The 16,639-nt window shown below is 38.7% G+C and overlaps 1 protein-coding gene across 9 annotated transcripts in view; it reads left to right on the top strand.

Annotated features, from left to right (window-relative positions):
* Window positions 1-16,639, top strand: part of Pde1c (phosphodiesterase 1C) — a 621,274-nt gene that overhangs the window by 447,678 nt on the left and 156,957 nt on the right. The gene's annotated exons all lie outside the window — the stretch shown is intronic.

Here is a 16,639-nt window from a genome sequence, read left to right as displayed (position 1 = left end):
ATTTTATGGGTACACCTTTAACTTTACATCAACAACTTTCCACTCATCTAAAAGCTGGAAGTTGCAATTACATCACCCTCTCAGCTTGGAATTCCTAGATGGTGCCATCTACCCTTACCTGTTATACAAATTTCATTGTTTCATTTGTAACCCAGTCTTTTTCCTGATCATCCCTTCATGCATGGGCATGATATTCAGATAAAGCGAGCTCCTAGGAAGTGGTTTTTGTGAAGGGTGCCATATTTGCTTTGCATTTTATCACTCTTATGGCATTCTGTTTCATGATAAGTTTTTTGCTGAATAGTTTGGATAGAATGTCTTAGAAGAACAAATGCTGGATAAACAAATTGAGGAATAAAAAGAAATTTAAGAGCAACAATTTAAATACATATTAAAAGGCATTAAGAATGGATTTGATTGCCGGGCGGTGGTGGCGCACGCCTTTAATCCCAGCACTCGGGAGGCAGAGCCAGGTGGATCTCTGTGAGTTCAAGGCCAGCCTGGACTACCAAGTGAGTTCCAGGACAGGCACAAAGCTACACAGAGAAACCCTGTCTCGAAAAACAAAAAAAAAAAAAAAAAAAAAAAAAAAAGAATGGATTTGATTTTTTTTGTTTTGACAAAACATATTGTATACTTAGATGAAATTCTCAAGCAACAAGTAAAAATATATTTTGAAAAAGAAATAAGAAGAAGTTCAAGGTCATCCTTGGATTCAGGATGGTCCTGGGCCACATGAGACAAAGTTTCAAAAAATAAATGGAGGCTGGAGTAATGGTAGAGCAGTTAAGACCACTTGTTGCTCTTGAAGAGGACCAGGGTTTGATTTCCAGCACCCACATGTTGCCTCACAACGATATACAATTCCAGTTCCAGGAACAAGATACCCTCTTCTGCCATCTCCAGGTACTGCATGGATGTGGCACGTGCATATATTTGTAGGCAAAACAGCCATACACATAAAATAATAAAAGTAAAAGAATTAGGGGAAGGTGTCAGCCCCCCTTGCTGTAGCCATAATGGCATCTGTCTTTGCTTTCATATGTAAAATTTGTTTTTAAACTGCTTTTTAAAAATGTAATCAGAAAACTCACTCCAGGTGTCTTATCATATAGTACCTAGGGAACTCACACCTGTAATTCCTCACCAGAAATTTCATGCAACCAGAAATCACTTGCCTAATGAGTGAACCCTCCTTGAATAATTATGACTGAGAGGTGAATTGTGCAGAAATAAAATGCAATTCAAAATGGTGACTTCTTAGCTATACTCTCTATGAGAAAAATTGCTCAAGTACCAGAGGCTCTTTGTTAGGTATCATCAGACCAAGTCAAGGCAATTGGCTCACCACAGAAATTGCTCTGTGGAGGAATAATGTCTGCTTAAAGCCAGCACTCAGACACCTGCCCCATCCTGCATTTAACAACTGACCATGCTCCCCCATATGAGTTCCTATAGCATAAAAGCCTAAAATCCAATCAATCCTCTAATTTTTAATATGGAAACTTGAACTTCATTGGTATCATCATCATTGTCATCATTATCACTGAAGATCAAACCCAGGGGCTGTGCATGCTACCCAAGAGTTCTAAAAATAAGCTGCCTCCCAATCCTCATTTAGTTGTTTTTAACTAACTGGCATGATGCCATTACAAGTGCATTGTGGGTTAAATTCGATCATCTTCATAAAGCCTTCTTATTTTAACTGTGCCCTTAAATTGAATTATTCCCAGATATTTAAAAGAATTAAATTGATTGGTTCAGTGATTAAAATAAGTTCTCTGGAACCAATAAGCAGAAAAAGCGATTGTTTTATGAACAGGATTCTTGCTCTGATGTTACAATGAACTGGCTGCAGTAAATAATGACAAGCCCTGCCCTCTGTCCCTGTCATCCACCTATGACACCAACCTGCAACTGCCTCAAGAGGGACTCAGTATGCCATGTGCTTGTAGGCTTGTAGGAAAACAGGCTGAGTGTGTTTCAAGTCCTTTGTCACTGCTTTGGAATCAGCAAGACTAAAAGCATTAAGCTTTGGAGACTTGATGCTATTTTCATTTAAAATCCTTACCAAGACTGAAACCATTTCTTGGTAGGATGAAGTGGAAAAGAATTTGAGGATTTTCACTTCTGCTTTCTTTTTGGTCACCAAAGCCCTCTATTGAAAGGAAATATATAGATCAGTACTTAGGTTGACTTATAATATGGAAATAACATTAGAAATATTTTTCTTTACTGGGTCTTATTATATTTGATAACCAGGGGGAGTTGATTGAACTTCTCAGTGACCTTCCTTCCATCCTTACTTCTGAGGACCACTGGAGGCTGTAACATGGAGTATCCTGGTATCTGTTTCTACCTTTGGGATGCACCTGCTAGAGAGAGGAAGCCTGGGCCATCTTATGTACTGAGTGTGCTGGCAATGAGGCTCCCCTGCAGCATCCTTTTGGTCTCCTTTTCGGACAGATGTGTTGCTGTCTTCTTTTAGTCATTTTTGATTGTTTTCCTGGTCCTTAATCTTGATGAAACTTTGCTGTCTTTAATGCAGATGTTCTCAAATGTTTTGATTCTCTTAAGAGTTTTTCTCCACCATATTGTCACAAACTTTATATTCTGTAAATGTGTCTTCAGATCATATGGTATGTAAAATAGGTCAAAATGACAGAAGTCTGGGAACTCTTGCTGATAACCAACCTTTTCTCCCATACCCAAGTTGGCATTGCTGCAGCCAGGACCTGGAATCCTTTCTAATTACTTCAAAATTAGCCCTTATTAACTTCAGTGCTCAGCTTATTTTCAGTACTCTGCAGTATTGCACATTCCATAAAGATAAACATTCTGAAGTTATTTTCCACAAATAGTTAGGCCCATCTCTCTCTCTCTCTCTCTCTCTCTCTCTCTCTCTCTCTCTCTCTCTCTCTCTCTCTCCATATATATATATATGTATTTTTATAGGAGTGAAGCATACATCCTCCTCAGAGGCTAATAGAGGCTAATACTATATCTTACTTTGGGAAAGTATTTTGTTGTAGCCTTTTACATATTGGAAGAAAAAGTAGACATTTCTTTAATAACTGAATTGCCCTTAGCATGAGAATCTAGCATGGGTTGTTCTCCATGAGTGCAGAGCGCCCAATCATCTGGAGTGCTCTGGGTCCCAATTAAGATAACTCATCGTGACAACACATGTTCTGATTAATATCCTATTCCCTTAGCCATTTGTTGGTGAAAGCTCCTTTGACCTCATTAAACAAACTGACAGTGAGTAAAAGCTGTGCTTTGGGATAAAAAAAACATGAAATGGTTGTTTTCTGAAAGCATTTTACAATCTTGTTTTCTCAAGTACTTTAGCTGATGTCTAAACAGACTCCAATGTCCCTGCCGGTGAACGGAAGGGAGAGTTGCAACATTATTTCAGGTGCTTCCCGTGTATCAGGACAGTGTTTCACTACTGAGACTCTGCTCAGCTGTGTTGCCTAAACATTTTTATTGGTATACATCACTGTTAATTTCTAATTAATTTTGGAATCTATTGTGAACATTGACCAAACAATAAGAGTTTCTGTGAGCTCACTTATGCAGAAATCTGCTTTTGTTGGTTTGAGGATGGCTTTAGGGAAACCTATGGACCAATATGGATGTTAGTGGGCAGGTGGAGACTTGGAAAACCTCTTTGCTTATTTTAGTGATGGACTTCCCTCTTAGGGTCAGGGAAACACAGGGCCTGTGCTTACTCATGGCCTTAGCACTGATGAGTCATGGTGAGTCAGACCCATCAACTCTTTAAGAGCCAACACTCACCACAGATCGATGCATTGTGCATATAATTTTAGGCTGAATCAATTGTAGATTATGCAGCAGAAGGTGGTGTGTGGCACCCATTTATTTTCCCCTGTAGACTTTTGCTTTGGAAGTTTATAACCCTAGTGTATATATACTGTATATATGTGTTGTAGGATGTAAGATTAGTGGGTTTAAAAAATTAAATTGTGTTACAGGAAGGAAAATATCTAGCACCCATTCATGCTTTTGGCCCAGCTGCTTAGAACCCAGTCCCTTATCAAATAACCGCACAGTTAAAATGTCAAACAAAAGCCTAGTGCATGTTCTTTGTTAAAGGTAAAATTAAATCTTTTCAACAAGTTTACCTTATAATTATTGATATATAAACTTTCATTGTTTCATTTTTTCTTCTTGGAATTTCATTACACTTTTGATATATCATTGTATTTGTTTAGGCACCTGGCTTGACAGAGAAAATAAAAATATATATTTATTTTTTACACTTTTAATTAAAATGTAGTTATATCAACACTTCCCTGTTCCTCTCTCCAGGTCCTCCCATGTCACCTCCCTTCAACTTTTCTCATGTCCCCATTTCACTCTCAAATCGATAGCCTCTTTTTCTTTGATTATTAGTGTTGCATATATTATTATATAAATGTGTATATACATATGTACAAATATGTAAGTACAACCTGATACTTCCATTTTTGTTGTTTGTATGCACATGGTTTTAGGGCTGACAATATTGCATGAGGCTGAGAACTCATCCATGGGAGAGGCCAGTTCTCCATCTCTCAGCAGTCATTAATTGCCTGAATTTTTTTGTCTAGGAAAGGGGCCACATGAGCTTGAAGCCTTTTTGCATTGGCATATCTATGGATTATCATTATTCAGGTCTTGTTTAAGTACCCATTTCTAATAGAGGTGATCACACTGCAGACTTCCTGGGATTCCAACACTTACAACTTTTCTTACTTTTTCCGTGATGTTCCCTGAGCCATAGATGTAGGAACTGTGTTGCAGATGTATCTGTTGGGGCTAGGTACCCCACAAACCATTGATCTTTGCATTGTTACAGTTGTGGTTTTCTGTGGATAGTCTTTATTTTCTATAAAGAGAAGCTTCTTTGATGAGTGGCAATAGCGACACTTACCTGTGGGTATAAAAATAAGATTTAGAATGTAGTCAAGGAATTATGCTGGTGTAGCAAGTGGCAAATAGTACCTTCTCTTATAAAATCCATGATCTAACTAGCCCCAGGTAGTTGGCTAGATATCTATGAACAGGCATGATTTTCCTCATGTTAAGTAGACCTCAAATCCACTGCTGGTTATCATAAATATGTGAGTGCCACTATTGTGCCTTTAGGAATATCTTGCCATGGTGGTCATTGTTGTGGTTCATAGGTGTCATAATCTGGGAAGGACTGTTTAATTACTTCCATCCCTTTGAAGCTTCATAGTACTTTCTGGTAGTATGGAAGCTAGACTACAGGAAGTAGGCTTTCAGGTTAGATCCAGCTTAAATAATCTAAGTCCTGTGTCCTAAGTGAATGCTGTCTTCAGCAACAGGTGCTTATATTCAACCTGTAAGAGGCATCCAAGAGCAACAGCAATAGCCTATAGTTTGGGGAGTCATCTGGACTATCCTGACCAGCCATGTGAGAGAAGGTCCTTGTGGCTAGTATTGGGATTTTGAATAGTCTGTAGTTCTTACAGGGAGCATTGTCGGCCCAAGTGGCAAACTTTGTGTGTATGTGTGTGTGTGTGTGTGTGTGTGTGTGTGTGTGTGTGTGTGTGTGAGAGAGAGAGAGAGAGAGAGAGACAGAGAGACAGAGAGAGACAGAGACAGAGAGAGACAGAGAGAGAGAGAGAGAGAGAGAGAGAGAGAGAGAGAGAGAGAGAGAGAGAGAGAGAGAGGGGAGGGAGGGAGAGAGAGAAGCTAGAGTTTTCCTGCCTGGCCCACAGTCAGGACAAATCTCTGACATCCGCCACTCCCACGGCCGCTCAGACCCAACCGAGTAAACACACAGAGACGTACATTGCTTACAAACTGTGTGGCCATGACAGGCTTCTTGTTATCTAGTTCTTATATTTAAATTAACCCATTTCTATAAATCTATACCTTGCCACATGGCTCATAGCTTACCGGCATCTTCACATGCTGCTTGTCATCGCCATGACAAGTGTCTCCCTGCCTCAGCCTTCCACTTCCCAGAATTCTCCTCTCTCCTTGTCCCACCTATACTTCCTGCCTGGCTACTGGCCAATCAGTGTTTTATTTTTATAGACGATATCCACAGCACTTCCACTTTTTCTTTTAAAAAGGAAGGTTTTAACTTTTACATAGTAAAATTACAGATAACAAAATAATTATCAAGCAAGAATTACAGTTATAATATCTAGTCTATTTATAATAACTAGTTTATTTGGCAAAATTAAAGAAGATATCCTGTCTATCCTATATTTGTGAGTCTAAGGTTTCATATCTAACTTATCTCTTATCATAACTAAGGAAAACTGTATCTAGCTTCAACTACATCAAAGACCTCAGAAGGATATAATACTATCTGAGAAATGGGAGAAGGATTCAAGCAACTTTTGGGAGTCTTGCAGGGTAGACAGAGACAGCTGGCAGTCTGGACAGTCATCCAAAGTTCCCTTGTAAAGTTCGGGCATCTGTCTTCAGCCCACAGGGCTAGAGTCTCTCAGTCATTTTTCTCAGTGTCCTGTAGAATGTCTGGCAGTTTCTTCTGTGCAGTCACTTTTCTCAGTGTCCTGTAGAATGTCTGGCAGTTTCCTCTGTGAAGCAGGAACCTGAAGGACCATTTTGCCAAGCAAAGTTCAGTGGTTACCTTCTTATGGGTCCTGCATGTCCAGTCGATCAAGCAGTCCAGGCAAGAACAGTTTCTTGCCTAAATGGCTATTTTTGCCAAGAAGAAGATAAACTCCATATAGAGTGTCTTCGATGCCCATCCTCCTCTCTGAAGTAAATCCGGTGCTGCCAGGAGCAGACATGTCTCACTGTCCAGAAAGTCTAAATTTTTAAAACATTTTAAATGCCATATTTTGTAGGTCTTTGAAGTATTTGAAGATTACTTATCTATCTGAAATATATCTATGTATACCTAGAAGACTTAACTAACATGGCTACAAGTATGATTATCATAGATGACTAATTATCTGTATTTCTTAATTATCCATTACAATCTAAATGAGTTACATAAACATAATACCTTAAACAAGAGTAGAAATATACACACAGTATAACAAAATTAACTTTAAATTTGCATCAATGAACTAAAATCCATAGCAATGTAAAACATTTTAAACAAGTTGCTCTTTAAAGTAGGTTCACTAATCTATCCTTTTATCCTAGCATATCTATACTATCCCCTTTTTTCTTTAGAAAGACATTGTATTTATAATCAACCTGCTTTAAATAAAAATACTCGTTTTTTTCTGTCCCACACCAGAGGGCTCTTCTGATTTGAGACACAAGAATCTCTTAACCTTTTTTTTTTTAGCAATATGTCTGGGTTTGGAGAAGGAGTGAGCCAATTCCATCTCCAAAGCCAGCTTGGTATTATTTGGGAATTTGGGCATAGCTTCTCTTACTACTTCCTGCTGGAGGGGGGTACTGTATCTTATGGGGACACAAAGAAAATTTTAGGATTATGGAATAGTCCATGAGGCTGTATTGTCTGAGCCAGTTGCCTTGAAATGGTTCTGGATGTTGGATCATCTGGGCCTTGGTGTCATCAGAGACCTTTCAGGGGGTCTTGGCTGGTCAAACCTGATGTATCTTAATCTGGAACAAATCCATAGCCTCTGGCTTTCTCTGGAAACAAAAGCAGAGCCTCTTTTCCAAAGCAACATATCCTTATATCTAAATTTTGAAGTCAAGTTACCTTTAAAATATACATTTTGGCATAACTCAACAGCTTTTGTAATCAAATGTTTTTTTTTTCAGTTACGAATATCAAAGAGAACATAATCCAGATTCTCTGTGTGGTAGCCATCTTTACGTGGCTTATTTTTTATATTACCTTGAACCTATTGTTTTAAACTGCAGCATTCTAAGAATGAAACAGTGCTGTGGCTGTTGGCTCCATTCACTTTAGCTTCCCAACATGGCAGTGGTACGTTTTCTGCTAGCTCTGGGAGCCATCAACTCTCAGAAATAGTGGGTCTATACTTTTATCAAAGCAGTGTGTAGCCCACTTTTTTTTTTAAACTAGTAAAAACTATATCTAACACACAGTATAGTGCGCAGCTTGGAGACACCTCTATGTAACATAGCCTAGGTCAAGCCCAAACGCAGGCCACGAACCCGCCATAGCTCAAACCCACATATTGCAGCATCTAACTGCCCATATGAGACATGAAGGAGGAACCTGGTTTTGGCTCCGTTTAGAATTTGTTATTAAATATTCTTAGGTTTAAGGTGGAAACTTGAGCCTCAGCCTTCCACTCCCCAGAATTCTCCTCTCTCCTTGTCCTGCCTATACTTCCTGCCTGGCTAATGGCCAATCAGTGTTTTATTTATACAGAGCGATATCTACAGCAAAAGAGAGAGAGAGAGAGAGAGAGAGAGAGAGAGAGAGAGAGAGAGAGAGAGAGAGAATGATTCCTTGAGGCTTTATCAAACAACCTTGGTGCTGTTTGTTCCTCCTTCTCCTTCTGTATTGACCTTCCTCCTAGTTAGGGCCCCCTCCTCCTTTTCTATTTCCCCTTTAATATCATCTGTATCCTGCTATTCCCCTTCCAAGCATCCCCATGGTCCCTTTTACTTTCCTGGCTCTGTAGTAACTCCATATTATACACTTTCATCTGAAGATTTGGAACTAGGTATCACAGATGAGAGAGAATATGCTATGTTTGTCTTTCTGGGTCTGGGTTACCTCATCCAATATAAACATTTCTAGGTCCATCTATTTAACTTCAAATTTCATTTTTCTTTACTGCTGAATAGCATTCTACAAATGTATAGATACTGCATTTTGTTATACATTAATTAGGGGACATTTAAGTTGTTTCCATTTCCTGGCTATTGTAAATAGGATATCTATGAACATTGCTGAGCAAGTATCTGTGGAGTAGGATGTTGACTCTTTTGGGTATCTGCCAAAGACTGCTGTAGCTGGATCATATCATAGGTTTATTTTTAGTTTTTTGACCACTCTCCATACTAATTTCCAGAGTGGCTACACCAATTCACATTCCGACAAACAGTGAATAAATATTCTCTTTCCCCCACAGCCTCACTAGCATTTGGTGTCAGTTGTTTTGTTCATCTTATTCATCCTGACTGGGGTGAGATGAAATCTCAGAGTTGTTTTAATTTGCATCTCCCTCATTGCTAAGGATGAACTTTTTTTTTTTTTTTTTTTTTTTAAGATATTTTGTAGACATTTTTCTTTCTTCTACTGAGAACTTTCTGTTTAGATCCTGTGGTAGTTTAAATGTAACTGGCCCCCATAAGTTCATAGCTAGTGACACTATTAGGAGGTGTGGCCTTGTTGAAGTAGGTGTGGCCTTTTTAGAGGAAGTATGTCACTGTGGGAATGGGCTTCCAGGTCTCCTATGCTCAAAATATGCCTGGTTCAGTTCACTTCCTGTTGCCTTTGGATCAAGATGTAGAATTCTCATTTCGTTCTCTAGCACCATGTCTGCCTGCATGTTGCCATGTCACACCATGATGATAATGGATTAAACTTCTGCCAACCCAATCAGATGTTTTCCTTTATAAAGAACTGCTATGGTCATGGTGTTTCTTTACAGCAATAGAAACCCTAAGACACTCTCTAACCCATTTTGTAATTGGGTCATTTGTTTCCTGAAATCTTTGTTTTTTAAGTTCTTAGTATATTCTGGATATTAATCCTTTATCAGATTAGGTAGCTGATAAAAGTTCTCTTCCATTCTGTGGGTTTCTTCTTTATTTGATTGATTGTTTCTTTAGCTGTATGGAAGCTTTTTAGTTTTACAAGTTCCCATTTGTTAATTGTTGGCCTTAATCTCTGAACAAATGGAGTCCTATTCAGAAAATCCCTATATCTTGTCTATCTTTTCTTCTAGTGGTTTTAGCATTTCAGGTTTCAAGTTGAGGTCTTTGACCCATTTGGAGATAATTTTTGTGTAGGGTGGTAAGTATGGAACTAAATTCATTCTTCAGTGTGTGGACATCCAATTATCCTAGCATCATTTGTTGATGATACTTTTTATAAATATCAGATGGCTGCAGTTTCATGCACTCATGTTAGGGTTTTCTATTTTGTTCCATTGGTCTATATGTCTGTTTTTGTGGCAGTACCATATTGGTTTTATTACTGTAGCTCTTGCAGTTTATCTCAAGATATTTTATTGTCTTTGATGCTAACTTAACTTGTTGATTGTTTCTAGAAGCTTCCTAGTGGAATTTCTTGGATCTGTTATATATAATGTCATGTCATATGCAAATAAGTATAATTTAACTTATTTTCCTGTCTGTATCCTTTAATTTCCTTCTATTTCCATATTTCTCTGGCTAGTCTTCTGGCACTATATTGAAAACAAAAGTGGGGATAGTGGACAGCCCTGTCCCATTCCTGATTTTAATGAGATTGCTTCAAGTTTTTCTCCATTTATGGTGATTTTTGGCTGTGTGTTTATCATATGTAGCATTTATTATATTGAGGTATGTTCCCTCCAGGCCTACTCACTCTAGATCTTTTATCATGAAAGGATGTTTGATTTTGTCAAAGGCTTTTCCTGCATCTATTGAGATGACCATGTGGTTTATCTTTAAGCCCATTTATGTGATTGTTATATTTATTAGCTTACATGTGTTGAACCATCTCTGAATTTCTGGGCTAAAGCCAGCCTGATCATAGTGTATGATCTTCTTGATATGTGCCTGCATGCAGTTTGTTAGTATTTTATTGAGGATTTTTGCATCTCTGTTCATCAGGCATATTTGTCTGTAGTCTTGCTTGCTTGCTTGTTTGTTTATGTGTTCGTTTGTTTGTAATTGTCTTTACCTCTCTGGGTATTAGAGTAATACTGGCCTCATAGGATGAATTTTGGATTGTTCCCTTGCTTATAGTTTTTGAATTTAAGAAGTATCATTTGCAGTTCTTTGAAAATCTGGTAGAGCTCTGTTGGCTGAATTCATCTGAGTGTGAGCTTTTTTAGCTGGAAGGCTTTTATTACTTTCCATTCTCATCCTTTGCTATGGAACTGTTTAGGTTGTTGTTATTTTCTTGGTTTAACTTTGGTAGCTTGGAGAAATCAAGAGATTCATCTATCTCTTAGATTTTCTAACTTATTGGAGCAAAAGTTTTAATAATATTCTTTCTTTGGTGTCTGTTGTAATGTTTCCCTGTTCAGTTTTGAGTCTATGAATTTGGGTACTCTATTTCTTTTGGTGAGTTGGGCCAACAGTTTGCTGTTCTTATCTTCTCAAAGAATAATTTCTTACATTCAGTGATTGTTTGCATGTGTTCTTTGTTTCTATTTTATTAATTTCTGCTTTGACTTTTATAACTCCCTTCAATCTACTGAGTTTGAACTTGGTTTGTTCTTTTTCTTTTGCCAAATTCTTGTGTTACACCATTAACTCATTTACTTGTGCTCTTTCTGATATTTTAATGTAGGCACTCAGGGCTATAAATTTCTCTTGTAGAGATGCTTTTAATCTGTCGCTGTTTTTTTCTTGTGCAGCATCCAATAATTTCTCTTTGTTCTGTATATTTAGTTTTTTAACTATGATATGCCTTGGAGAGTTTCTTTTCTAGTGTTCTCTAGTCAGGGTTCTATGTGCTTCTTCTGTCTGTATTGGTATAGAATTCTTTAGTTTGGGAAGTTTCTTGTTAAAGATCTGGTCTATGACATTGTCTTGGGATTCTTCTCCCTCATCTATGCCTATAATTTGAAGATTTGATCTTCATGGCCCACATTTCCCGCAGGTTCCTTTCCTGTTCTTTCTAATTTTCGTTCATATTCTTCACTTACTTGGTCTAGGTCTTCTGCTCTGCCTTTGAGTCTGCTGTTCTATCTTCTTCCCAATTCATTCTACTTGTAAGACTTCACTGAGGATGGAGGAAGCAACTTACCAGGCAGAGGTGGCTGGTGAAAAAAGGGGGTTCCTAAGCTGTAGATTTCAATCTGAACTTCTGGTTCTGTAGATGACAGTGGGCAGGAGTGGGAAGATAAATGTTGATGGAAAAGTGATTTTTCTTTTTTTTTTTAAATTAACATTGGTGTCCAGAACATGTAAGAATAAAATAGTAATAACAAATTACATATTCATTTGTTTCTCCCCCAAAAAAGTACATTTTGTCAGATTCTGTGCAAACAATTAGAGAAACAAAAGTAACAGTGCATCTTCCCAGAGAAACTCTACTGATTTTATTAAATCCTTTAGAACAACAGCCTCTTTTGAAATAACATATACCGACCCAGGCTGTCTACATTTTTAATGCCATGTCTTGACTAGATACCCACATTCTCAAGACCTGTGTCAAATAACCAAGCCCAGTATTTATCTTAGAGCTCTCATAGGAAGGGAGTCCCTGATTTCCCAGTGAGGGCACATGTGTTTCTAAAAATTAGATCACTACAATATATGATATTTTTATTCCGAACTTTGGAACCATCAGGATAGCATCAGATTCATTCTCTTATTCTTCTACCCATGCTGAACCATCCAGTGATTTCCTGAACTAATAAGTCTGAGGAAATCATGGAGGACAGTCAGGCTGTTTCAGGTCAGGATTCTGTGTCTTCCAGACTAACATGGAGAGCAGTGAGGCTGCTTCAGGTGAGGATTCTGTGTCTCACAGACTTGTTTAGAAGGACTCTCTTAGTCTTTGTGGTTCTAGTTTCTTCTTGGCTTCTCAAATTCAAAGACAGCACAAACTATCTTGTGCAGAGATTATGCCTTACTCACACTAGTATGGATGTGGGACACTGCAGGGCTTACTAGCTTGGCAGGAGTGCCTGAAGCCCTGGCAATTGGAAAGGTGGCATTTTACTTAAAACAGAGAGTGAAAGCAGAGAGACACATGGAATCCTATGGGAAAGAACATACTACACAGAAAAGGAGTGAACACAGTGAAGGGAAAGGAAAGCGTAGCACCACCATTATTTAGTGTTGTGACATGGATTAAAAAGACGAAGTGAGAGCAAGCGTGAGACCCAAGAGCCTGCCATGAGTATGAACTACAGCATCTTACTGTGTTTGGGGTCAGATGGAGGCATCCTGAGGGACAATGGCATAGGTCAGCCTTTTAGGAGTTATAGTCCCACATTCATCTATCATCTACCTGTCTGTGTCTTTTTTGATCCATCCATCCATTTGTCTGACTAGCTCTGCTAGGATATGTGATCAGAGCATTTTGTTTGAACAGTGGTATGATGCTGATAGTGGATGCACTTGAATTAACTTATAATAATTCTTCTACAATCTTAGCTTTTATTAGGGATACAAGAGAAAATGTACACATTGAAAATAACCCTTTAAAACAGCTGCCATAGTCTGAGACCAGAACAGTGAAATCTGCACCTGGATAGAATCTAATAAATATCTCTTATTTACTTTATAAGAAAATTTATTAATTTTCTTATTATTAAAATATAAAACAAATGCTTATTAATATCCCAGAAAAATTCTATTTGACATTAAAATTAGGTTTTGTTTTGCAGTTTATCCTCTCTATTTTTTTTCCTATTTAATGTTTTATAGATTTTTGAGTCACTCACTATATACCTTTGATATTTTTGTTGATTCCATATGGAGGCAGCCATGGTATTTTTCTACTTGAAAATATGGACTTGGGTACTGTTTTGTCCTCAGTCAAGTCTGAGAAGTGGTTGAATCAGGCCATTAGAAAAAGAATCCAAACCCAAGAAAAATGGACAAAAAGTATGTTTGCAATGAGTTATACTTAGAGTGTTTTGTTCAAGGCCAGGGCCAGATTCTTATGATATCTGCCTGCTTGAGGCTCTGCTGATGACCTGAACAATATGAATGATGAACACATTTTAGAAGCTATATCACACACACTTGAGCTTTTACCATTTCTTAAAAGCATGACCTTTAACCTAGATGGCTGTAAGAGCCACACTGAGCACCTCTTGCCTACAGGATGGTATGGGAAAGGCAGAATAAGCAAGGATACTCTGTTTTAAAACCACCTCCAATTTCTGTACGTGAAGTTTCTGAGATACCATTATCTATCGCCATGAAGCAAATAATGCTTATGTGGATTCTTGTGTGGCATGTTTTGCTTCAGGATTCAAAGCTAGTCAAGCTCTCCCTTGTCAGATGGAAAAAGACTTAGCTCAAGGAGCCGGTAGGGAACACTTGCCTAAATATTTTCTCTAATCATCCCAAGATGAGCCTAATTTCCATGTTAGTTCATGAATTATTCCTTTCAAAGCAAGTGAATTTAACAACATTTTTGTGGTCTTCAGAGTCGACTATGGATTTAGAATCAATGAAATTTAAAGCAACCATCATGAATATAATGCAGTATAGTAGCCTCTCTTATAATTTGTCTTCATCTTCACACACTCTCTGGTCTTGCTGATGTTTGCTCAATTTCAGTTTAAGCTGAAAACCAATATGCAAATCTAAAGTGCATAAACACACACAGGAAGTAGAGTGAGGAGAGGCTCAGGTGTGATTGACAAAGCAGAGGAAGGATGGCAGTGTAGCAGCTGTCCCTTTTCCAGAGATTAGTTGTACAGACAATCATCCATATGAGACTTCTATATAGCGAACATAAAATTTTGCCATGCCACATCATGTTTTGTATATCATGCAGTAAAGGACAAAAGGGTGGGCAGAAATAGTTTTTAATCATTCCACCTTTTCCATATAATCCACCTTACGCTTATTGACTTCACTTCCTTTCAACTAAGAAGTTACTTACTGACTATACGCTATGTTCCAAGCATTATTCCACACTCAAGAAATGTTAAAAATATAGACAGTTTCCTCCTCTCAAAGAGTCAGGTTTGTCAGAGAACACCATCCTCTCTGAGTAGCTATAGAAATGGACATCTTAGGGTACAGCGCCTTAAACAGAAGTTACCCTAAGCAAGCATGTGTTTGCAGAGGCTGGGATGATGGCCAGGGTTCTGTAACCTCTTGGTCTTTTGCTGTTGATCTCATAGAATGATAATGAACTAACACATAGATTAAACACACAAACTTTCTTTACTGTATGTTGGCCGAAAAGTAGAGGAGGCTGGAGGTCCAAAGCCAGAGGGAACATTCATTCCTCTGTCTTACATTTAAGCAATGATTAGAAAGATGGGAAGGTCTTCTCCTAGTGGCCTTTAAATTCCTCTAAGACTCTGAATTACATCTCTGGAACAAGTCTAGACAGTAGGCCACTGATAATAACCCAGGCTACCCAGGACAGCAGGAAGCTGTCACACTCCTTGTTGGCTAACCAGGTTTAATGATTTTAACCATTTTAAGCAAATTTCAACCAACTTTCTTTGAACCAACATGTCTTATTTAAATAAAACAAAACAAAACAAAATTCAAGGGTTTTTTTTTTTTTTTGACATACACTCAAGTTCAACCTTATGCCATCTATCGTAACAAAACTGGATTTTTCAGGAGAGGGCCCAGGGGTACATGTGAATGTGCTGAGTGCAATGAAGGCCATCAACAAGGAGTCTCATTATGCCTAACCTTAAGCTGATAGTGGCAGGGCCTGAGCACTAAGAAGAGAGATCCAGCTCTCAGTTCCCTTGTGGACCAAACTGTATAGGCCAAGGGAAAATTCTGTTCCTCAGTGTGAGCTATTGTCCCGCCTCTTTCCCTTCCGGCCAAGTCTTCAGTGCTACCAATAGAGGAGAGGGACTGGCCCAAGATTTCCTTTCTTCTATTATTTCTCCCAGATGGGTGCAGTTGGTAATGGAGGGTAAACACAGCAAACACCCAGCCCCAAATAGAGAGGAGCAGCAGGAGGTCCGGATCAATGGCCCCTGGAAAACTGAGAATTGGCTGTAATTACAATAGACAGAAGGGGCTCTCCTAGCTCCCAACTAGTTTTCTGCCTAATTTTGGCTAAGCCTTATTTAGGAGGGGATTTTTAGAGTTGAAGGAGAAGCTTACCTTGTCCTGAGATGCCTCCAAAGCCTTCTGTCCGTGAGGCTGTTACCCTTCCTGAAGACCAAAACTCTGTACTGTCATTCCTTCAGGGCCCTGCAGGGAAGGGAGCTTTTTACACAGGGAAGGATGAACCACCATTGCCAGCCAGTCTTGCAGGGGATGTTATTGCTTTAAATTCTCCCTAAGACCCATGAGGTTACGTGGGATAGAGTTCACTGGGTGAAAAAAAAAAAATCTCAATATTGTGTATTTCCACTAATTTAATGCTGTTTCCATCTATGTTTTCTTCCTTGGCTTTTATTCTGGATCCATCTGCATGATGATTTGGGCTGGGGAATGTCTTGTCTGGAATGTCTTTAGTAAGCTTTTGTAAATGAGGCAAACATTCTGGGCAAGTTTTTCTTTGCATGGAAACAAGATTAGACCGATCTGATTTCTTCTGATCCCACTGACCCTTGACATTCATGGGTCAGACTATCAGCCACTGTGCTATCGGTTACAAAATAAAGTGGCTTATTAAGCACATTGCTGGAGCGGAATGCCTATAGACTCAGTTTAAAGAGCCCTTATGTCTGCACGTGTGTCCGTGCTTAAGGTTTTCCGCTGAGATTTTCCTTGAGAATAGGATGAATCTTGTTTTGGGGAGAGGAGCTCTCCTAGCTCCCAACTGGTTTTATGCCACAACCAGTCTGGAGTGTTCCACTGCACTCCTTGACTTTTTTGCCCCCAGAGTTCCTTC

The sequence above is a fragment of the Peromyscus californicus genome, unplaced genomic scaffold, assembly GCF_007827085.1.
Source record: "Peromyscus californicus insignis strain IS unplaced genomic scaffold, ASM782708v3 Scaffold_6__1_contigs__length_162567912, whole genome shotgun sequence".
Taxonomy (NCBI): domain Eukaryota; kingdom Metazoa; phylum Chordata; class Mammalia; order Rodentia; family Cricetidae; genus Peromyscus; species Peromyscus californicus.
Note: the sequence above shows the minus strand (reverse complement) of the source record. Positions and strands in the feature narration are given on the sequence as shown.